The sequence below is a fragment of the Danio aesculapii genome, chromosome 18 (genome assembly GCF_903798145.1).
Source record: "Danio aesculapii chromosome 18, fDanAes4.1, whole genome shotgun sequence".
NCBI lineage: Eukaryota > Metazoa > Chordata > Actinopteri > Cypriniformes > Danionidae > Danio > Danio aesculapii.
This window is the reverse complement of record NC_079452.1, coordinates 54444072-54469476: the sequence shown is the minus strand read 5'-3', so window position 1 is coordinate 54469476 and position 25405 is coordinate 54444072. Positions and strand designations below refer to the sequence as shown.

At 35.4% G+C, this 25405-nt stretch overlaps 1 protein-coding gene across 1 annotated transcript in view; it reads right to left on the bottom strand.

Moving 5' to 3' along the window:
- The window catches only part of cd82b (CD82 molecule b), a 47973-nt gene extending 29477 nt beyond the window's left edge, over positions 1-18496 (bottom strand). Inside the window, exon 1 of the mRNA XM_056478173.1 lies at positions 18389-18496. The gene's annotated coding sequence lies outside the window, so the exon portion shown is untranslated. The remainder of the gene's footprint in view (positions 1-18388) is intronic.
- Between the last annotated feature and the right edge of the window lie 6909 nt (positions 18497-25405).

Below are 25405 nucleotides of genomic sequence, written 5' to 3'. Positions count from 1 at the left end.
CTCCAAACAGAAATGCCAACTGCCCCAGCCGAGGCTGGAACCAGCGACCTTCTTGCTGTGAGGTGAACGTGCTACCCACTATGCCACCACGTTGCCCAGAGGCCATTTATGTAAAATATATATATTTTTTATAACAGTGTGACACCTCTGAGCAAAGCGACAGCAAACCAAAAGTAATGCTATAAACAAAATGGCTGCCATTCTGAGAATAATACTGCTAAATATTGCAATGGCTTGTGTATACAGGGAGAGTGATATATACAGTAGTGTCACAGAATATGACTATATAATTAGCACCGGTGTGCCAGCAGAAGGCAAATATGCTCTATGAGTCATAACGTTTTAGTCATTAAAAAGGCATTTGGTCTCTGCTCATTAAATTATTGTTAACATTATCTACTTCTATTCATTTTATTCAGTAGCGGTTCATTAAACATGGACTTTTTAAAAGAGATTTTGTCAATTACATGCCTGAGCTTTAAAAATGTAGTTTCTGGTAAGACTCCCTGAAGATAAACCATCACACAGTTCCATACTAGGTCAGCCGTGGCCTAATGGCTAGAGTTGGACTTGTGATCGAAAGGTTGCAAATTCTAGTCCGGCACTGGCAGGGATTGTAGGTGGGGGGAGTGAGTAACCAATGGTTTCACCACCCTTAATACCACGGCTGAGTTGAGTCCCTTGAGCAAGGCACCAATCCTCAAACTGCTCCCTCAGTGCCACAGCAATGGCAAATTTCAAGTGCAGGTCATGACTTTCATTTTCACATAAAGATAATCTATAATAATTATATAATAGATAACTTTTTTTTCCTAAAATAGATCTTAGTTTTTATATAATTGTAAGGGATTGTCAACTCGTTGGTGGAGTAAAAATCATATAAAAGTCATTATTTGCATTTTCTGGTATTAATTATACAATGGTGTAATCCAAAGGATCTGTTTCATATAGTATTTAACGTGACATTATATTTAAAAACACCTTTCAGCCATTAACTACAACTTCAACTGCCTCAAACCTCTAATTTACTTCTTTTCTGTAGTAGCGGATGTAGATATTAGGTTTAGCTATGGGATAGGATTGAGGGTTGTAGAATAGTTATGCAGAATTAGGCGTGACCACAGTATATGTGTTTTTTTTAAAGCAATAATAAACAGTCAATATGTTAGCTGAAAAAGGAAAAGTGTGAATTGTCCCCATACTAATGCTAGACTGCATGATTTTAGCCCTGATTTTGAGAAATCGCTGACAAATGCCTGAAAAATCACAGGCAAATCGGTGCTCGTTCTCGCAAATAACAATCACGCATTGTGAACCATCAAAGATGTGATCTTAGAGAATCGCTGATGAGTCGCCGACACTTGTGAGATTTTGATTGAAAATAACATCAGCGATCACCTACAGCCAATGAGAGAGCAGCATCCACTTGTATGGGTATCTGCAGGCCAGCGGAAGGTTGTGGAGAAAGTTAAAGGCTTCGTTTTGGTCTATTTAGGCCCAAGAAATGGAGAAAAAAACTAGTGGAAATTCGCCAGGAGCGCCCGTGTCTGTTTGACGTGTCATCTGAGCAATACCACAACTGGGTTAAAAAAGAAAAAATGTTGAGAAGCAATTACTAATTCCCTTCAAAGCCAGGTGAGCAAAATAAGTAGTTTTTCTCCTTTCTAATAAGTACATTTTCAACATAAGTACATTTCACTAAAGGCTTCTTTCTCATTATGTAGGTAATAAAGCATATACTGTGTGACCTTTTGTTGTTTCCATGGCACTTCTCACGTGCCTTTGGTTGTGAGATGTAATTTGCGGACTGAGACAAAGTTGTCGGCCGTTCTCCTATTTTAAAGTCATGCAGTGTGAATCCCGTTGCTGATCCATCTCGCAGTGTAAACACAACAGCGACGAAACGTTACCCCAGATAGTCATGCAGTGTGAAAACATCTGTGACACGACTATTTTGAAAAGCGTGCAGTCTGAACTCGGCATAAAGCATTACCATAAATATAAAAACAAAAAACACAAAATCAATTTTACAATTACACAAATTAATAAAACATCATTGCATTTATACACATAATACATTATGAATGTTTAAATCTAACTACACTTTTAAAAGCAATTAGCATTTTAGACTATTTAAAACTAGTAAGCTAGTTGTTTTTAAGAGATTAGTTGAGCTCACTTTAAAGGGTGAGTAAACCTGTTGCCTTATTAAATTACGTAAATTAACTCTGGCCTTCCCAGTGATGGGTGGCAGCTGGAAGGGCAACCGCTGCATAAAACATATGCTGGATAAGTTGGTGGTTCATTCCACTGTGGCGACCACCGATTAATAAAGGGACTAAGCTGAAAAGAAAACGAATGAATGAGCTCTGGCCATTATTATAAAAATTAAAGTCAAGTCAACTTAGCAGTTTCAAGTTGCAATGGGTTTCCTCCCTTTTTCTTTTCTTTCTTTTCTTTTTTTTTAAGTCATCTCACTTTAACTGAAGTAATTAATCACTTTTTTTTACAGTGTCCATTTTTAATTTCTAACAATAATAATGATAATAATAGTAATAATATTAATGATAATGTCTTGTGACTAGCTGTCATTTGATATCCAATGTAAAATAATGTCCTGAAACAAATCACATAAACACCAATTGCACTGTCTGATCTTGACATTTAAAAAGTTTAAAGGGTATAGATGACATTGTTTTTAAAATATTTGCTCTCTCTTCTGCAAAAATCCCCCAAAACAAAACATGAAGTCCCTGGGAATGAAGCGTGTGATTTCTGAGAGGGGGATTGAAAAAGTAAGCACTTTCCTTTTACTTTCTCTCTCAAACACACAGAGTAATAAGCAATATATCAGAATATGAACTCAGGGAGTCACAGAGCCAAGCATACTTGGCGTCATCTCACAAAGTACTCCAGGGAGCTATAAACTAGATTCATGATTTTTTCTGCACTGAATGCAGTATTTTTCCTCTTTTATTCATCTACAAAGGCAAGTTCAGAGAAATAACACAGCCAGTGTATTTCCCCTTCTCTCCACTGGTAAGCATGTTCACAGTCAGGACAAAACTACTGTACTACACAGGATTTGATGTTTAGCTTTGACATTCAGCAGTTTGGCCAGAGAAAACAATCATAACAATAAGAAAAGGAAGTACATATGGCAATAAATGCAAGTTTTATCAAGGTTTAGAGGATTTGGCTTTCTTCTCAACACTTTATGATGGTAAAAACTCAAACTCAATCAAAACATGCTGCAACAGCTTTTCAAACTGTAGCTTAGGGCCTATAAATGATTTCCGCAATTTCAAAAACACTTCATGCAATCACGGAATCCAGTCATAAAACAGCAAACTTTGGATGCCTATTTGATAAAAAATTATTGTCATACAATATACAGTTTTCTTGTTCCACCCTGGCCCTGAACACTTAACACACCCCACACAAACTCTTCCACACCCCTCACTGCACACCATCAATATGTAGCATGCACTGCACTTTAAACAATCCATACTTAAAACAATACTGCCTACAGCTGTGTGTACACCTATTCATTGTACATATTGCTGTCAACACTGCCAATTTTACATTGTCCTGTTTTTTTTTTTTTGCAGTTTGTTGTTGTATTTTGAACTATAGTTGTATATGCACTGTCTGTATTTTGCACTATAGTTGTATTTGCACCGTCTGGAGCCAGCACCTAATCTTTTTACTCATCACAGCTGCTGATGATGTGACAATAAAAGTGATTTGATTTGATCTTCACTGGACATGATTCACAAACTGGTTGCCAGATTGATGACACCAACAGGAATGAGTGCACCTGATGGTGGATAAAGCATCAAGCTAATCGATTAGCAAATTAATAAGTTTACAATATTTGTCCTGTTTTCAAATCATAAAACTCATTTGGAATTTTACAACAAGTTTGTAAAACAAAAGCAATAAATACACGTTGACTGATATTCATTGTTAGGTATAAATACTATAATTTATTTCTTACTTTCAAATCTAATGGTTAATTTTCTCAAATGAGACTGCTTCAATGACAGCGACCCCTTTCGTTTGGCAGCTTCCATGACTTGAAAGAAACATGTTTTTTTTTTCTCCTCCACCTGGCAACCCCGCTCAATGGAATATATATAATGACAATTTTTCAGAAGGGTATAAACAGAGATCGGAGCCAGCTTCAAATGAGCTGGTCAGCTCCAAGTGGGTGTGACTTGAGCTCCAAGTGAGCTGTACAAACTTGGAGTTTTGATTTACTTAATCTTTTGTCCATGACAGAGTCCAACCTATTGTGTTTCATGAATGTTTACACCTACCTCAACCTTATCTGTTGTGTTTTAATAATGTCTACTACACCTACTGTACAGCAGTAATACCGTAAACCCAGCCTACTTGTGGCATAAGTTCCTTCCTCTCGGAGGTCACACAGCCTACTTGCGGTGTAATCCCTCCCACATGGAGGTATCCGGGCTGCATCAACCGGCAACCTAACTCAATGGAAAAATATGTGCCTCAGCCTACATTTTTGCAAAACATAAAATGCATGGCTCCAAGTACATTTCTTTGCATGTTTCAGATGACAAATCCACTAGAGGTTGCTGTATATATTTTTGCAAATCTAAAATATGTAACCGAAATAAGTTTCATTGTACATTTCAGATACACGTCCTTCTTGTACATGTCCACAACAAGGTAGGACTTGCAACTAGATTACTACACCAACAAACTATTGACCTATACCTTTAATTAAACCAAACTTATAGTCTTTTTAAAATAATTGCTTGCGAAAAGTGAACAGTGACCACATAGTTTGACCTTTTTTTTTGCTTTTATCTCTTTTGTGGAACACTCGAACCAGAGCATTCCATCACAAGTAGAACATCATACAAAGTAAGCTACTGAAGAAAGCTATAAAACCTGTAACCATTGACTTCCACAGGAGAATAAGCAATTACTGTGGAAGTCAGTGGTTAGAAGTTTCCAGCTTTCTTCTGAATATAAAAGGAGAAGGAGTAAATGATGACAGAATTTTCAGTTTTCAAGAGCTGGCGAGTGAAAACTTTTTGAATTTGAGCATAAAAGATAAATCGTGCTTAATTTGTCTTCTGGGACACATGGCATTTTATTCTGTTGCTTGAAAGGGCAGAACACAATGGGGAAAAGAGTACATCTTCATCCTGTTCTAAAGTTGCCACAGTACATTAGAATCTGTATCAATCAATACCATTAAAAGGAGTGCAGACTTTGTGGTAAAAAAAAAAAAAAGCGACATTTTATGGCGTAGTCTATTACACTTTTTAGTGTGACGCTTAATGTTGCAGGAAGTAGTTCTGTGATGTGTAAATGGATGTTAGGTTCTCTTTAATAATCTCTACTGTAACTCAACTGTGCAGAGGTCTCCTTTCTCAGATCAATCACAACATCCCCTCCATAATACGATGATGGCATGCTGCCTCGTTGCATACAATAGACAAAAGCTGTCCTGCAGGCTTTTAGCGCTACAACAAAGCAGCATCTGAACACACCCATGCAAGCTTTACACTGCTGATGGTACTGTAGATACTTACTATACATCACATGACCAGAAATTTAATCTAGGATAATCACTATAGACAAATAAGTTCCTCGAGCCAGTGTTCTTTTACTGTTGTTTATTTGAAGAAGAACTTGACAGAACTTCACTTTAGATGTTTTGTTTTTAAATGTGGGGTGTCGAACATGCATAATAATCAATCAATCTAAACTCTTCATATATTCATTCATTTATTTATTTATTTATTTTTCATCGGCTTAGTCTCCGATTTATCAGGGGTAGCCACAGTGGAATGAACCACTAACTATTCCATGTTTTACGCAGTGGATGGCCTTCAAGCCACAACCTAGTACTGGGAAATGAATAAAGATTTATTTTATTGAACTTTTAAAATCGCAATATATAAACCGCAGAGAAAAAAAAATTGCATGTCAATGTCAAACTTTTCCAATATCGTGCAGCCCTACTGGAAACTGCACAGTATTTCTTTAATGATTACATTTTCAGTTATGCTTTAAATACTGTCACTGCAATCCTTTTGTGTTCTCAAGGCAGTACGCTGTCATTTTGATTCTTTAGACACTTTAATACAGACAATATAGCAAGCAGACAGGAAATTATGGGGCGGATGGGTGCATATTACTAGTTTATTTCTTGCGTCAGAGGCACCGCTCTACATATCTGGAGCAAAAAACTTAAGAAAACAATAATGAGAGGAGCAATGAAAATATGCAGTCTTCAATGAAAGGAGGAGACAGAACCTTTAATTAACCCACATTATGGTATTATTGGTCTAATCAGCAATAATGATGAGACTGCCTACAGAGAGGAGATACAGCATCTGGCCACTTGGTGCACTGACAATAATCTGCTCCTTAACACCAGCAAGACCAAGGAGCTCATTGTGGACTTCAGGAAGGGACGAACAGGCTCGCATGATCCCATCCACATTAACGGGATGGCCGTGGAGCCTGTCTCATCCTTCAAGTTCCTGGGGACCCACATCTCTAAGGACCTTTCCTGGACCACCAACACCTCCAGCCTGGTCAAGAAGGCTCACCAGCGCCTATTCTTCTTGAGGCAACTTAAGAAGAACCAGCTTTCATCAGCCGTCTTGGTGAACTTCTACCGCTGCACAATAGAAAGCATCCTGACCAACTGCGTCACAGTCTGGTATGGAAGCTGCTCTGTTGCTGAGCGTAAGGCACTGCAGCGGGTGGTGAAAACTGCCCAACGCATCACAGGGACTACACTGCCAGCCATAGAGGATATCCAGAAGAAACACTGTCTGCGCCGAGCACGCAGTATTCTTAAGGACACCTCTCACCCTGCTCACAGACTGTTTTCTCTCCTGCCTTCCGGCAGGCGCTTCAGGCTCCCCCGGACAAAAACCAGCAGACTGAGGAACAGCTTTTTCCCCAGAGCTGTCTTCCTTTTGAACTCTGCCCCTCACTGACTCTTTTGCCCCTCCAATACACCCCCCACACTCCTCTAACTTATACTCCTCACAATCACTGCACTATTTAACATTTGCACATTTAAAGTTTGCACATATTCATTGCACTGATTCATTTATCTGAACTGGACATACCCACTGCACATGAACATTTGTAATTATGTTTATCTATCTGCACACTTCTGCTATTAATAGCATCCTGTACATATATTCATTTATTGTAAATCTGTTCATAGCTAATACAACCTGTATATAATGTTGATAGTACATCCATCTGTAAATACTACCATAGTTTTTCTATAACTGCACTTTATAACTTATACCTATATCCTGCACTTGCTGCTATTGCACTGCTGGTTAGACCTAAACTGCATTTCGTTGCCTTGTACTTGTACATGTGTAATGACAATAAAGTTGAATCTAATCTAAAAAATCTAATCTAAATACATTAAACACTATTATCATAAGACATTCTGCATACAATCCAAGAGCACGCCTAGCACAACTGACATCAAGTTTCAATCAAATGCTCTTTTCTTAAGTGTAAAATCACAGTTTGTTTCATTCAAATTGAGATTTTTGACTTTTCAGTTTTTTATTATTTTCTTTTTTTAGTCTAATGTAAAGAAACATCCAACTTTAAAATGTTTCTTTTGTTGAACATCAAAGGGCCAAAAATCTACACTTTACAGTTTCATTTCAGTCATATTAGGGCTGAAAGATATTAGAAAAATCTGACATTGCAATATTTAATTTTTCTGTGATATATTGCGATATGAATACAATTTCAGCAGATGGCTTTAAATAGCTCTATGGGGGGGAGGGGTTTCTAAAGCTATGAACCATGTATAAAATAATAATAAACAAATTGCAAGCAAAAACTATTAAAAATAGAGCTAAGAAAAAGTCAAATAAAGAGTGCAAAATGTTGTACATCCTCATCTCAGAATAATTACATGCAAATGACAAAGTTTCACTGTTTTAGTTCGCGATGACTCCACAATTCCCATTTATTCTCAACTGCTGATCAACTATAACCTACGATGCGACTATTGTGGACGCACACATTGCGATATCGTTAGCAAACGATATATTGTGCAGCCCTAATTCATGCACACGCCATTTTCTGAATTGTAAAATGATAAAAAGGTATTGCTCAAATCTCTTCGGTAAAACCCTTGGACATAAAAACGTATGCGACATCATCCAGCGTTTAGATTTTTTGGGTTAGAATCGTTTACAAATCAGTGTGCTGTTAATGAAATAATTCACTGTTTGCAAGTACAAACAAAATTCTATAATACATAGACGTATATTTAATGTAATCAACCAACTGCAGACACATGATCACAGCAATCATTCATTTTTAACCTATTCATCTGCAACGTCTTGCCTCACGTTCTCAAGTTTAAATGATCCCTATAAATAGACAGTTCAAACATCACCAACTAAGGCTTCTTGAGTTTGTCCGTAATTTAAGCTGTTCCCAAAGACCCAAATTACTAACCAAGTAATAATTCACCCCTTTCTGGATCACACGAGACTCTATTTTTACATAACCCTATGATTTCACCCGAGCCAACATCTCTTCATACTTTAAGGGCGACCATAATTGAGACAGCGTCAATGCTTCACTAAAAGGGGGGACAAAGTCTCACGCCCCAGTTACCCATGAGTCTCCCCCCTCTCAGGGCTCCAGCAAGAAGGAGGTCAATGAGAGCGGGGTCTTCAACAGCCACATCACAAGCATTACAATCACAGGGGGAAACAATTATCCCCTACAGCACAGACTACATTTCCTGCTCTATATATAACAGTGTGTTTATTGGGCTATATCATTCCATGCAAACACAAAAAACATCTTAGAGTTTTAGGAAGTTAAGCGTTCCTGTAGAGTACTTTAAATTGCTGCATTTCTATTTATGTTTACAAAGAATCCGTTGTGAAGTAATTCTTCCTTTGTGCATCGCATTGACCAAGTCAGGTATATTTGGCATGTTGCATTAGGCGAAATGAGCATTGGACAGAAAATTTTGTTTGCAATCTTTGCCTGACAGAGATACTTGATCATAGCTTCTCCGGTAGCTAGACTCTCAGTTTAAAAACAACTGCACTAATACAGGGGTTTCATTTTTAGGTCATCATGTCACAATCTTTTGTTTTCTGCATTATGATTGTAATGTACATCTAAGTGTATTGAGTTGTAATGTACATACGAGTAGGATTATTAAAACCGGAATAAAAAATGCAGAGTGAGTAGGTCTGGATGATAAACTGAAAGGAAAATTGCAAACATGATTAAGCAGTGACTTTCATGGGAAATCTTTCAGAAAAGCACTGTTCCGTGATCTATCGTAAATAACCTTTCCAAAGCCAAAAGAAGAAACCATTGGAAATACCTATAGTTGCTGAATAAACTTCATTGATGCAATGTGACTAATAAACACACTACAAAATATATCTCACCGATTTAATTTTTTTTTTTAAGAACTCAACTTAAGTTATGATGTGAGTTTGCTGTAAAAATGTGGTATTTTCACTAGGGGTGGGGAAAAATCTGACCCTTATGCACTGCGATGCAAACTTGGATGATTGTGAATTGATTCTCAAAATTCAACTTTCTATTTCTGAATGATATTTGATAATGTGACGATGATGGAACGCGAAAACTCTAAAGAAGTGTAGTAGCAGGATAGTCTGTGATGTGCACAAAAAGATGCATGATGGTGACGCGCAAAATCAGACTAGCACCGTTAGCCTTAAAAATTAGCGTATGGAACCGCTTCACTTCAATTAATTTGATGGGCAAGCAGTTTGCCATAATCATGTGGAGTTCGCCTCAATTGAGTTTACCCTGTGAACTTCAGTAATCCACGAGCTGAAAATTTGTGTGGTGAAAAACATCTCATGGGTAAACTAGAGCAAGTGGTGGAGTGCTCTGCTTTTCGTGTGAAAGCACCCAGCACAAGACAATTGCAATGATCATCATGATTTTCTCTATATTAAATTATCAAACACAATCAAAACAGCATAATATGCATTGTACAGATCTGTAAAAGAAATTAAAACACTGATCATAAGGCTGTGGTTTTAATAATAATAGTTCACTTGCCGTGTTCTTTGACTAGCCTCTGTCCTTTATGTCTCCATTCACTACAATCCTATACTCAGGATTTTGTTTGAAGTCATAGAGTCTTAGGGCCCTATCATACACCCAGCGCAATAAGGTGCAAGACGTGTTTCCAAGACATGTTGCTATTTTCAGACCAATGCAACCTTGATTTTACAGTCTACCACCACGTTATTTAAATAGCAAATCCATTTGCGCTACTTTGTGGACTTTGTGGGTCGTTCTGGTCTAGAAAAGAGGTGTGTTAAGGCGCATTGTTATTTTGAGGAACTAAAATAGACCGTTCAATAGACCAGCTGAGAGCAGGTCTAAAGCCCGACACAGAGCGTGTCAGTTGTGCGCCTCGCTTAAACATTGCTTAAAACACGCAGGATGTACAGCAATACACAAATATATTTACAAATGAAAAAGAATTAAAGGAATAAAATATTACAAAAATTACTATTTTCTACATAAATATAAAAACCAGTACCCCCATGGCTTCTTTACCTCGGGGGCTCTTTTCAGTTTATTCACAAAAACTTGCTTTTGTATAATGTTGTTATTATTATTATTAGTATTATTTATTATATGCATATTTATATTTGTTTTATTAAAAACAAGCTTTGAATATAGAGCTCTTAGACTTTATTTGTGAATTTGAATTAATACTAGTTGGTCATTTAAAATATGCTGTGCACAAGCATTATTTTTCAGGTAGAACTTCAGAATTCTCTATTTTTGTATGAAATCGATTTGTGCATGTTTTAAGATTACATTTCTCATTATGTACACAACAGGAGGATGTTTGTTGGAGCATTATTATTTTGTCAGTGGTTCAGAAAATTATTAGCTCAAGTATTTTGCCATACAGGCAGTTCATTTACTGTTAGTTCCTTGTAATTTTGTTGTTGACATGCCAAATCACTTCCATTAGTTTATTACTAAGACCATAGAAGTCCTTATGGGTTATTACAGTTACTTGGCAATAATAGTCAGAAAAAAACTAAATCTGTATCAATACAAAAGATGCACTGATAATCGTTTTCTAATTGTTTCGCATCGCTCTGAAGCCTAATCAAATCAAATCATCAAGTGCCCTGAGATTGACACCCCTAATTTTCACGTACTTTCCTACACAGCAATATTTACTACACAAAGTCATAGTTTATGGAAAAGCTAGACAAACTTCAGTCTTTATCGCACAGTGATTATCTTCAATTTCATTTTCTCGCAATAACATTGTCTGGATTTTCAGTGAACTATGGCACAGTGCAGTAAATTCTGCTCCATATAAAAGCACAGAGACTTACTACTGATTACAGAACCAGCTTTACTGATAAAATGCTCATTGAAATCACCTTTGATTAAATCACTGTTTACGAGGATGTCACTGATGATTTGCCAAGCTGATAAACAATGAAATCCTACCGAGTAGAAGATACATCAGTGAATACACTAAGAGTGGAGCAAAACAGCACTACTCGTGATGACAGAGCTAGAGTGATTGAGTTTCACTGGTTAAGAGGTTTAATTGACCATTAAACAACTCTTTGAAATCCAGTGAGAAGCATTTAAAGGGATAATTCAATCAAAAATAAACTCACTATTACTTTCTTCTGTTGAACATAAAAGATGATATTTTGAAACCTGTAACCATTGACTTCCATAGTAAAAAAAAAAAAAAGAAAAAAATACTATGGAAGTCAGTGGTTACAGGTTTTCATCTTTTTTTTTTTCAAAATATCTTTTTATATTCAACAGAAGAAAAAAAAACTGCTAAAGGTTTGAAACAAGTAAAGGGTGAGTAAATGATGATATGATTTTCATTTTTGGGTGAACTATTCCTTTAAATTTGTTACAGAGTTTTCCAATGCCTGTAAACTATTATAAAAGGCAATTATTACACAGCTCTCTGGAATAATTTATTCGGATAGTTAAATCGTGACATTTCAAGATATGTTATTCTCAGATAGCAACTGGTAAAATGAATAACACAGGCTCATCCGGGAACTTCAAATAATCTTGACCTGATTACCTGACAGCTAAATGTACATTAACCCTTACTTAAAACAGGCTGTCATTCCCAAAAACAGTGATCCAAAAAATAATTGAAAGTTTGTGCAACTACTATGAGGTTAGAAGGCTTTTTGTTAGACAAACCATCAACTATTATAATTTTTTTACAGTAATAATTAATAAGAACCACGGGTTTGTAGAATTGTGTCATATTTAATTAATATTTTATTGTATTATTAATGTATACAATATACTAATGGAGTAATATAATATTATTTTAACATCTTTTAAGTCATCTTGGTTGTATATTTTATTTGAACAAATTGGTTTTTTTGTTTAGAAAAAATGTCATTAAAAGCATTAAGTTAGGCCACTTTTTTTACCTGATGACTTTCACAATCAACAAATCTAAAATATTTCCTAAATGATAAAACAATAATCCGAATTTACTATACTGCTATACTCCACACTCAAGCTATGGAGAGACAAATATGTATCATGCAGTGCCAATTCAGGTGTTGGTGTGCATCAGACTTGTTTATGACCATTGGAAACGTATTGGATCATTGTGATTAGCTGTTATTTAGTGGCTCTTGTGTGATTGAGAAGTTGCCCGTCCCTTTATTTTAACACTGGATTATTAATGTTACTTAATAGAATACATCTAAATGTGTTTTAGTGTTGACAGTGGCACATCATAATCTTGTTATACAGATAAAACATGCCAATCCAAGATGCTAATCAGGAGCAAGGTGTTTAAAAACTACATCTGCATAATACATTTAAATTGTTTCAATGTTGTTGTTTATGATGACAGTTTGTGAGAGTGCAGAATTCAGTAAGTGAATGTGCGCACACTCAAAATGCTGCCATTTCAATGTGGCTTAACACTTCTGACTGGCTACCGGCTCAACAGAGATATGTGATAAATTGTCAGGCTTTGGCTTTAGGGGGAAACGCAGCATGCATACAACTTGCATAATGTATACGTCACAAACTGACACTTCATTTAATGAATTTTCCTATTTGACTTTAATTCTGATGAACAATATTTTGTTTTAACTGTGCAATGGATCTTTCTGTTTTTCTCCATTCACTACATTTTTGGGCTAATGTATTTATTTAGGTCCCATTTTGCCAATAACTTCTGATTCTGGAAGATACATGAAAAAGATAAATACTACTACTAATACTACATCTACTGTACATCATCATCACAATCATCATCATAATAGTAATAATAATATTTATAGGCGTCATGGTGGCACAGTGGGTAGCACGACCACCTCACAGCAAGAAGGTTGCTGGTTCAAACCTTGGCTGGGTCAGTTGGCATTTCTGTGTGGAGTTTGCATGTTTTCCCCGTGGTTTTCCTCTGGGTGCTCCGGTTTCCCCCACAAGTCCAAAGACATGTGGTACCGGAGAATTGGGTAAGCTAAATTGTCCGTAGTGTATGTGTGTGAATGAGTGTCTATGGATGTTTTCCAGTGATGGGTTGAAGCTGGAAGGGCGTAAAACAAATGCTGGATAAGTTGGCGGCTCATTTCGCTGTGACAACTCTAGATTAATAAAGGGACTAATTCGAAAAGAAAATAAATGAATAATAATAATAATAATAATAATAATAATAATAATAATAATAATAATAATTAATAATAATAATAATAACAACAACAACAATTAATAACAACAACAACAATTAATAACAACAACACAACAACAACAACAACAACAAATATATATATATATATATATATATATATATATATATGTTAAATACAAATGTCCAAAAATTAATATACTGCAATATTCAATAAAAACTGTGAAATCTACTTGATGTTTACTCTAAATGTGGCCGTCGATTTTACTTGATGCAGAGGATTTTTATGGATGTCTCCATATCCACAATCATCTTTTAAATTTCCAACCCCACAGTTAAATAGAAATACTCAGAAAAACCGAAATAGAATTAACACCAACTAAAACACCTTGTAACTATGCTTACAGTAAATCTAAAACAAAACATTTAATTGAAAACTGCATCTTCAAGTGCAGCGTGTTCTTACACATGCAAGCAATGTTACAACAAGTTTACTGGTTTCCAACAAGGAATGTTGTTGCACATAAAACCTTTTTTTAGAAAGCTCCCCCGAACCTAAAATTTCCCTTATGAAATAGAGCTGCCTATTAGGTTTCTGCTGTGGGCCTGTCTTGGCAAAGCGGCTCTCGAAAACAAAGTGGCATCCCATTTTTAGCTGGCTCCAAAAAGCAGCAGTTTTCCAGCAAGGAAAAAGACAAGTAAAAGCAGAGGAACATCTGTATCCTGGCTTATTCCAGTCAGAGACACGTCCTGGGAGGTCTGCCAGCTTTAACCTTTTATGGACCTCAAGGAGCATCCACAGCTGAGCCCAAACCCAATTCTGACCCATTTCCACATCTGTGCTTTCATTACAGACAGATGTCGCCTTTCTGACAGCAGTGACAATAATAATATCCCAGAATGTGTTTGTTAAATACTTTGCTTCCTTGTTCAGGCCACACTGTGCTGTGATAGAGCAACAGGTAGAAAAGAACCTTGCTGAACAGGTTCTTTAAGTCAACATTTAGTCCTAGTAACTTACATTTCCATTTTGTCATTTAAAAGACACTTTTGTTCAAAGCGAATTACAATTGAGGAGGAAATGGTTTAATGATTCAACAAGAGGAGGCAATACACACAAGCAGTGCTATACAAATGCATGTGATTTAATGGCACATTATAGTCAACTGTCTCAGCTCCTTGAGAATGGGGATTCCTGACCATTGCAAGGCAAAACATGTGAAGCATATACAAAGTTTTCCAAACGAAAACTTCAAAACGAATCAAAGTCAGGAATGTAATGATTCACCTGACTCATGATTAGAAACGATTCACGATACTAATCTCACGATTCATGGTTGTCACGATTTTGCAACAAAATTATCTGAAACAAATTTAAAGGTGAAGCGGCTGTTCGTTTTTTTTTCTAACATGCTGCACATTTTTGCTAAATAATTTTCTGCCATAACCAAATTGCCATTTTAATAAACAAATTAAAAAAAAGAATAATACAAACTAAAGAAGACTCATTAATATAAACCAGTGATCACCAAACTTGTTCCTGGAGGGAAAGTGTCCTGCAGATTTTGGCTCCAACCCTAATCAAACACACCTGAACAAGCTAATCAAGGTCTTCCTAGGTATACTAGAAACATCCAGGCAGGTGTGTTGAGGCAAGTTGGAGCTAAATCCTGCAGGGACACCGGCCCTCCAGGACCGAGATTGGTGAACCCTGATATAAACAAACTTAATCTGTGACTGTGCAGGGAATTTACATTTTTAAAAAGAAATATCAGCATATTGATGTTTTCTGACATAAGCTGAGGTCTTTGCACATTTCCAATGTCCCTGCTGAAAAAAAACCACAAACATTTCACTGGGGACCGAGATGGCTGGTGTGGAGAGAAAAGCCTTTCCTAAACCAGAGAGCAGTGTGTACAGAGGTGGTCAATAGGCCCTCTGCTCCAGGGGACTGACCACTGGCATGAAAAAAACTGATTATAAAACAGAGACAAGAGTTGAACATGATTATGAAGGTGAATAATTAATATTACTTGTATAATTAGTTGGCATAAGTATCAGTGTGATACACTTAAGAAGAAATCATCTTAAACACTTTTAAATATTCAATAATAGTAAGCAAATGATTAATATAAGTATACACTAATTTGAAAAGGAGAGTGTAAAATAATCTAATACCTGGTTCTGTAACAGAACAACTTTCTCTTTCAGTCTAAAAAACATCTTGACACTTTCGCTATAAAAACACTGATGCACCGTGTAATCTCCGTAGCACTTGTTGGAGAAAGCGGAGCTGCAAATCCTCCAGTCAGCATGGTTTGGCTTAATAATAGTTTTAGTTTTTTGTGTATAGACGTCTGTGACGGTAGTTTTTCACTGCGTTGACGGTTTGTGCATCATATTCGTTGTTCTGTTAATATAAGTACACGTCTTTTCGCAGTATTTGCACAGTTTGTGTTTTCTCTGGCGCACTTCACCACTGTCATTTTACTCTGCCACCCCACCTGCACACTGTTGATGTGCAGGTAAAGCAAGTTTCCTTCATATCAATATCCCCTAATCCTAGGTACTAATGGGCATAAACTACAATGGAAACATAAATTCCAGTATGCGGATCAAAAAAGTCATGTGATGTTGTTTTAACAGATCTTGTGACAATATAAATAGATGTAATGGGATGGCATTTATGGACAATCCAGCAAACCAACCACGTTTTTGTCATCCTAAAATCCCTTAGCCAAAGTCCATCATTAAAGTGGTTCAGTACATCCAGAAGATTCTTGAGCGGTGTTTTACCAAAGACTATAGAATACAAAGAACATGTCACTCGTATAGTTTTGAATTGTGAAAAGTGTAATGGCCAATATGGTGAATTGGTGAACGCCTTGTAGTACCCAATCATTGATCGTTATAGACGGATGATTATCCAAAAAAGGGGTTTGGACCAGATGAGAGTTTCTGCAGATTTTGTTTGATTTGAACGTTTAGAAATTAAACAAAAGATACTTTAATTGTAAAGGGGTTTAATTGTATTGGTTATCCCTAATATGAAATTAATCACAAGCTTGGCAAGTAATTTTAAAGAATTTGATGTTTTTCCATTCAAACAGAATGCCCGAGCATACTGCCCGAGAGGTGTTTCAAAGATGATCGCCGAGTGAAATGACTCGCCTTAAAGGTACTTGAGTTTTATTGATGCATGTTTTATGGAACATTCTAGTTTTGGCAAAAGTCTTATTTGCATCTTTGCAATTATAATTATATAATGATAATTTGCAAAATGTACGAGTCAAACAGGCACTAAAAATATGTGAGAGAAAAATAGTTTTTATTTCTATAAAAATCTACAGTGACCGAACACTTTGACTCCAATACTTTTGCGAATTGTAAAATTTCAGCTTCTGCTGGAAAATGTTTACCTGCTGAAAAAAAAGGCTACGAAAGAGCTCAAAGCATTAGTTTATTAATATTAAAATTTGTATAACTAATATTATATAAACAAATGTTAAGAAAGTTTTACATCGGATTTCTTTGTTTACATTTCAATTCAGTTTTTATTTGACAAATAAGACAACAATCACAAACCAACGTAACAATAGGGCAAAAAAGCCTAGGCTGGTTTTAGCTGGTTGACCAGCCTGGTTTTAGAGGGGTTTTAGCCATTTCCAGGCTGGTTTCCAGCCTGGTCTTAGCTGGTCAGGCTGGAAAATGACCAGCTAAATCCAGCTAAAACCAGCCTGGTTTAAGCTGGACATAGCTGGTTTAGGCTGGGCTCCCACCCTGGCTAGGCTGGTTAAGCTGGTTTTAGCTGGTCATCACCCAGCCTGACCAGCTAAGACCAGGCTGGAAATGGCTGGAAACCAGCCTGGAAATGGCCAAAACCCCTCTAAAACCAGGCTGGTCGACCAGCTAAAACCAGCCAACCAGCCTAGGCTGTAGGGTATTCAAGTAAATGTATTATAATTTTGCTGTTAAAACATTTTTAAGCCTGAGAAACCAATATGGTCAATCCCATATGGAACCATTAATTTGGTGAATCGTAAATTTAGTAAAACTCACGACAAACATTGCCATAACTTTCCACAACATTTAGTCGACTTCTATTAAAAATCAGGCTTCAAATCACAATTTTATAGTTCCCTAATATTTGCAGGTGTATACTGTGAGGATAACACAAAACACGTGCCTAGCTGCTAGAACGCTTCTTTTTAAAACCAACCAGCCTCAGTTGTTACACGAAGACAACTTGATTATAAAGAGCCTCCTAGTTTCTAAAGAAGCTCAACCGTCATTGAAAAACCACAGCTGCGTGTGTGTGCACCCTACATACTGTACATAAGCGTATTGCAGTAAGTCGCGTTAAATTCAGCGATAACTTCGAGATTGTTGATACGAACGCATTACAAACTATGCAAGCTGCCAGTGCCACATCAGCGGACATTTAAAGCTGAATACAAAGACGAAAACACACTGCAACAACTTCCACCAAACTAGTTTACCATGATAGAAAACTCTACCAGGGCTCGAAGCGTCACATCAGGACCTCATTTACTAAAAAGTTAAGATTAGCTTTATGTATTTGCACTATTTCAAGCCAGCAGCAAGTTAAATCACTTTTATTATAATCTGAATAGCCAATTTTTGGATACAAGGGAAATCATTTACCTCTTTTGTGTCAAGTCGCAGTGAAGATCCGTTGAGCAGCTGTCAGTAAGTTCGCTGTCGTGCTACTAACAGTCTGAACACAAAGAAAGAGCAGCGCACGAGAAACAGCCTTAACCCTTTACTAGCCAGATTAACAGCCGCTGACTTCACAATCATGATGACCAGTTTCCGCCAAACTCTGCCATTGGAAGATACTCAGACCACTTTAAAAGTATGCATTTACTATTTATTAAACAAACCAAGCTTTTCACCCGAGCAGTCAGTGCTGTTAAATGTTTTAATGACAGGGGTGTCAAATAGTTTGTTAGTTTGTAAACTGACTCCACCAAACGTGCTGTTTTACTGTAATAATAAAGAAATAATTTTAAACTCTCTTTCTCGCTAAGGATCATTTCACTGCTTTACTTTAAATACTTAAATCTACCAGTCTGAACGTGTTGATAATTCAGCTTTCTGGATTGTATCGCAGCAAAACTGGTATAATTATGTCTTTTAGGAGTTTATGGGTATTTATTTCTATACAGTTTCTATAAAGTTACTTTTTTCCCTTTTTTAAATTATTATTTTTGAGATTAAAGTCTGTTAAATTACACTAAACAAATAAATTCTCCGGACATTTTGTTTCATAGAACAAAAAATTACTAGTTAATTTACTGAAGGCATTTTTATTTAACTAAAATACTACCAAAGTCTGACCAATTGTTGCAAAAAATACTAATGATCAGAAATTGATGGATGGATGGATTGCATGTGCAACACTGCCCTCCTCAGGTCAAAAGGGTAAACAACCATGCTCAAAATAAAAAATAATAATAAAAAACAGCTTAAACCAGCCTGAGCTGGTTACCTGGTTTTAGAGGGATTTTAGATTTAGCTGGTCTCCCAGCCTGAAAATGGACAAAAATAAATAAATAAATAAATAAATAAATAAATAAATAAATAATAAATTTAATTTTAAAAAGCTTTGGCTGGTAATGTGTTTCAGACAATAATATCTGAATGCAGCCTTTATGATGCAAGCTGAGACTGCATCTCTTTGGGATGCAATGTCAGAAACAATGAAGCTAGTGAAATCACTGTGAAGGGTAGGGTTAGGTGAGTCCATTAAAAAGCATTGCATGCAGCTCATATTGCACTGCAGAGTCTGCAGACACTTCTCGTTTCAGCAGGGAAGTTGTATTGGAGGTAATAGCCTAAAAATATATAAAAAAAAATGGAGCTGCTTTTAATAGCAAACATAGATATTTATTATGGAACAGCTGTAGAAAATGTTTAGGGGACATTTAAGTACAAATATAAGTGCTCAGGGGGGCACAAATCTTGGAAACACCAATAAAATGCAGTTCCTAGAATACTTTTAAAGTGTTACAGTGCAGCAAGGTCATTATTCCTACAAATGACTTTAATGCAACATAGACCCATAACTATATATATAACCCATCTCTGGGAAAGATTCATACACTACGGACAATTTAGTCTTCCCAATTCACCTGTTCCACATGTCTTTGGACTGTGGGGAAAACCGGAGCACCCAGAGGAAACTCACGCAAACGCAGGGAGAACATGCAAACTCCACACAGAAATGCCAACTGACCCAGCGACCTTCTTGCTACGAGGCAACAGCACGATCTACTGCGCCGCCATATATATATATATATATATATATATATATATATATATATATATATATATATATATATATATATATATATATATATATATATATATATATATATATATATATATATATATATATATATATATATATATATATAGTTGAAGTCAGAATTATTAGCCCCCCCTGAATTATTAGCCCCCCTGTTTATTTTTTTTAAACACATTTCTTTTAATAACTCATTTCTAATAACTGATTTAGTTTATCTTTGCCATATTGACAGTACATAATATCTTATAGAAATGTTTTCAAGACACTTCTATATGGCTTGAAGTGACATTTAAAGGTATAAATCTATAGGCAGGTTAGGGTAATTAGTCAAGTTATTGTATAACGATGGTTTGTTCTGTAGACTATCGAAAAAATATAGCTTAAAGGGCTAATAATTTTGACCTTAAAGCGTTTTAAAAAAATGTAAAACTGCTTTTATTCTAGCCGAAATAAAACAAATAAGACTTTCTCTAGAAGAAAAAATGTTATCAAACATACTGTGATCAAAGGGGGCTAATAATTCTGACTTCAACTGTGTGTATGTATGTATGTATATATATATATATATATATATATATATATATATATATATATATATATATATATATATATATATATATATATATATATATATATATATATATATAAAGACCACATCAATGTTATTTTAATAGAACTGAGTAACTATTGTAGTTTCATTATTTGTTTTAACTGGTTTATGTTTAAGTATATATATATATATATATATATATATATATATATATATATATATATATATATATATATATATATATATATATATATATATATATATATATATATATATATATATATATGCATGCATGTGTGTGTGTCTGTATGTGTATATATAACTATTTTGCAGGTGGAGGCTTTTTATTTAACAAAAACATTCAACAAACAAACAAATAAATAAAGTGACAGTTAAGATAAATGTACATTTTCTTTATTTCAAAAAGATAACGATGCAGGTCCTTAACAATAACATCTCTCAATAAAATATTTACACACACACACACACACATTTAAAAAGTACATTAATATCCCTTCAGAGGCATTATGTGTACCGCTGACAGACAGCTGAAGCCACTACAGCAGCTAAACGGTATTTATATCTAATTGCATGGCAACATAATTCTCATCAGGAGACATGATTAACAAATGATTCATGTTCGGCATTTGCCACCACCATCATATTTAGCTAGGCGAGTGTTAAGAGGGATGGGGGCTTTGCTTTTAAATAAAAATGAAAAGAAGAGTACATACAGTAACAGCCATGCCTATTGTGAATTAATAGTTAGGACTGATTTGGTTCAAAGAAAAATATTAGCAGAAAAAGAGAGAGGTTTTAGTTCACATGTAATGACAAGAGATTAAATCAATATGGCTTCTGAAAGAAGCACAAGCTTTTAACATTACAAGACTAAACCCCTATATCTCTTCACATGTACAGCAGAGGTTTGATGTTAAATGGTTAGTTCACCCCAAAATGAAAACTCTGTCATCATTTAATCAAACTCGCATTGTTCCAAACCAGTATGACATTTGTTCAACTTCAAAAGACAAATCAGAGGTATTTCTGTTCCTCCACTGAAAGTCTGTTCGACCAAGACACTGATGATTGGAAACATTCAGAAATACATCAAAAAGCAAATCCATACAGATCTAACTACTGAATATAAATCTATTCATATAGAGATATTTATCAGCTACCAACATTTACAGAACCCACAGAATCTCAAGAATCTTTGCTTGACATGCAAGAACCAGTAATGTGCATTGTCACATGGTACATTTGAGCTTCAGCAAGAGCCAATTAGGTTTGTTCTTGCATCTGAACGCTGCAAAAAATGCCTTTCTTACTTCCAGTCTTTCGTGTTTCTAGTCCAAATATCAAAAATTCTTAAATCAAGAAACATTTTCTAGACAAGCAAAAATATTGTCGTTTTCAGAAACAAGGCAAGAATAAATTAGTTTTTTCTGAAACAAGATTATTTAGCTTGTTTTTAAAGAAAAACTCACATAATTTTAACCTTTCACTTCTGAAAACAAGCCAATATTTTGCATTTTTAGCATTTTTTTATTTGATAATTTTAAGATATTTGCACTAGAAACAACACAAAAACTCTACATAAGAAAAGCATGTATGTTCGCTGATCAATCTTTATATTTTGCATCTCTTTATGAACATTTTGAAATGTCAGAAACTTAGGTGAACCCACTTACAACGAAGGAAGATAAACAAAAACAAATCTCCATTTTTTGATGATCATTTGAGTTTGTGTCCTAATGGTAGAGGATAGTGACAATTTTCTTTTTAACGTGAACTATACACTGTAAAAAATAAACGTTATTTTACAGGTAATTGTCTGTAATTTTTTACAGAATTTTTCTGTTTTTTCATTATACAGTAAATACCAGTTGTTTTACAGATATGTTCTGTAATAAAAAAATCTTACATTAAATTTACAGTTATTGCTTGTATTTTGGTATTACATTCTTTTTCTGTTTTTTAAAGGAAATGTTCTGTATTTTAAAAGAGTAACACATAATTTTACGTTAATATTTACAGATTATTCCTGTAAAAATAAACTGTAAAAATAAATGTTATTTTACAGATAATTGTCTGTATTTTTTTTACAGAATTTTCCTGTTTTTTTATTATACGGTGAAATATACTTTTTACAGATATTTTCTGTATTTAAAAAATCCAACATTTAATTTACAGATAATTGTTAGTATTTTGGTATTACATGTTTTTTCAGGTGGCGCAGTGGGTAGCACGATCGTCTCACAAGAAGGTCGCTGGTTCGAACCTCGGCTGGGTCAGTTGGCATTTGCATGTTCTTCCCATGTTGGCGTGGGTTTCCTCTGGGTGCTCCGGTTTCCTCCACAGTACAAAGACATGCAGTACAGGTGAATTGGGTAGGCTAAATTGTCCGTAGTGTATGAGTGTGTGTGAATGAGTCTGTATGGATGTTTCCCAGTGATGGGTTGCAGCTGAACGGGCATTCGCTGTGTAAAACATATGCTGGATAAGTTGACAGTTCATTCCGCTGTGGCGACCCCTGATTATTAAAGGGACTAAGCCGAAGAGAAAATGAATTAATGAATTAAATTTTCTGTATTTTCAGAGAGTAATGTGTAATTTGACATTAATATTTACTGATTATTCCTGTAAAAATAGGTTAAAAAAATTGAACCACATTTAAAGCGATTTTAGTACCATTGAAGATATAATCATCCCTTAGAGAAATGTCACATGATTTTGCATGTGGAGTTTCACTTGACTACATGTGCATGTGAAATTGCACATATCATTCATTCATTTTCTTTTCGGCTCAGTCCCTTTATTCATCAGGGGTCGCCACAGCGGAATAAACCATCAACTTATCCAGCATATGTTTTACGCAGCAGATGCCCTTCCAGCTGCAACCCATGACTGGGAACACCCATACACACTCATTCACACACATACACTATGGACAATTTAGCCTACCCAATTCACCTATAGCGCATGTCTTTGGACTGTGTGGGAACCGGAGCACCTGGAGGAAACCCACGCCAACACGGGGACATGCAAACTCCACACAGAAATTACCACTGACCCAGCCGAGGCTCGAACAAGTGACCTTCTTGCTGTGAGGCGACAGTGCTACCCACTGCGCCTTGCACATATCTGTTTTTGCAAATAAACTTTTCAAATTTTATTTAGAAGATGACTAGTTTACAATAAGAAAATACCTAAAAATAAGTACAAAAACAAGTACAGTAGCCTATAGTAGTCCAATTATCACACCATTGGCAAATTAGACTGTACAGCACTACAATGCACAAGTGGAGTAAAGTTGCAGTTTACCTTTTACTATAGTTGTACTTTAATGTACTGAAAATTAAACTGGCGTTGAACTTTCAATTCAATATGTAGTAATGTAGTTGAACTGTGTTTATACTTCATTATATTGCAATTTAGCAGTAGCAAATATTTTTACTGCAGTTATTCTTTAAACTGCTATTGTTCCACAGTTGTACTGCAGTTTTACTTCAGTTTACTGCAGTTATTTTTTTGTAAGGGTTTGTTGTATTGTTTTGTAAAGTATGAAACGTAAAAGTAACACCAATAGCACCAAGATGTTGAGGTTTACAATAAATAAATAAGTAAAAAACTTGTAGCATAGTGGGCTGAAAATACACATGAATGTCTTTTTTAATGTGAATGTTGAATCTTGCAAAATGTGAACATGCAATTTTTATACAATAGCTCATTCAAATAAATATTTGTAAACAAGGTTGACATTACTGCAGTTGCTGAATAAATTATAGCAAAGCTGCTAAAATGCAATATGGTGAGCATGTTGGAATAGGTTTCATGTGCTCCACATGTTATAACATGGGTTAGACTATTTGTCCAACTTCAACTGCCAGCTGTTCACAGGATATTATGTGGATAAACGTGACTTTTCTGTAGCCTGTTAAAGTGAAGATTAAATTGAAGTTTCAAATGTCAAATAATAGCCTAGTATTTTAGGCCACATACTGTACAGTACATGCACTGTAAAATACAAAAAATGCTCATTTTAATTATTATATTCATTTTCTATAATATTTATGATGTATGCTATTATATTATTTTTCTCGTAGTGACTAATCACACATATTACTTGTGTATGCATGTTATGACCTGTAAACATTTTTTCTAATCAATCTTTACAGTTGCAATGTGAAGTCAACAAAAAGTTAACTAAACATTACATGGCCTACTTCTGTGTTCATAACACGATTAGCATAGCAATAATTTTACGACATCAAAACACGACTGAAAGGTGGCAGTGCTGAACACGGGAAGAAAGCGCGCCATCTGAACGGAGACGCGGCCGCGCAAATTCACTTTTCTGCTGTGAAGAGGAAACTCCACATCTGTGAGGTAACGCCAAAAGCTTGACTCATAAAGTATATAATAAAGTATAGATATATAAAGTACTTGAATAAAGTACCTATCGACGTATTCAAATATAAAACTCTCAAAGTGTACGTTTTGATAGACAAGGCGAGTAATGTAGGACATACGTTATGTTTGATAAGTAACGTTAAGGTTGCAGCTGAGTTTTTGCTTCAAATTCAACGTTGCCGAATAAAATAAATCCTAATTGCCTAATTACAAACTTATGCTTCTGTTGTTTTCTGTGGCCGTGTTTTTGACACACAAGTTAGCTGGTTAACTAAGCTAACTTTAAAGATTTGCTTAAAATAACAGCAATGAAATATGCCACATTAACCATACGTTACTTCGTTGAGCTATTTAACGACCAAGATACCGTCTAAAGTGTTATAAA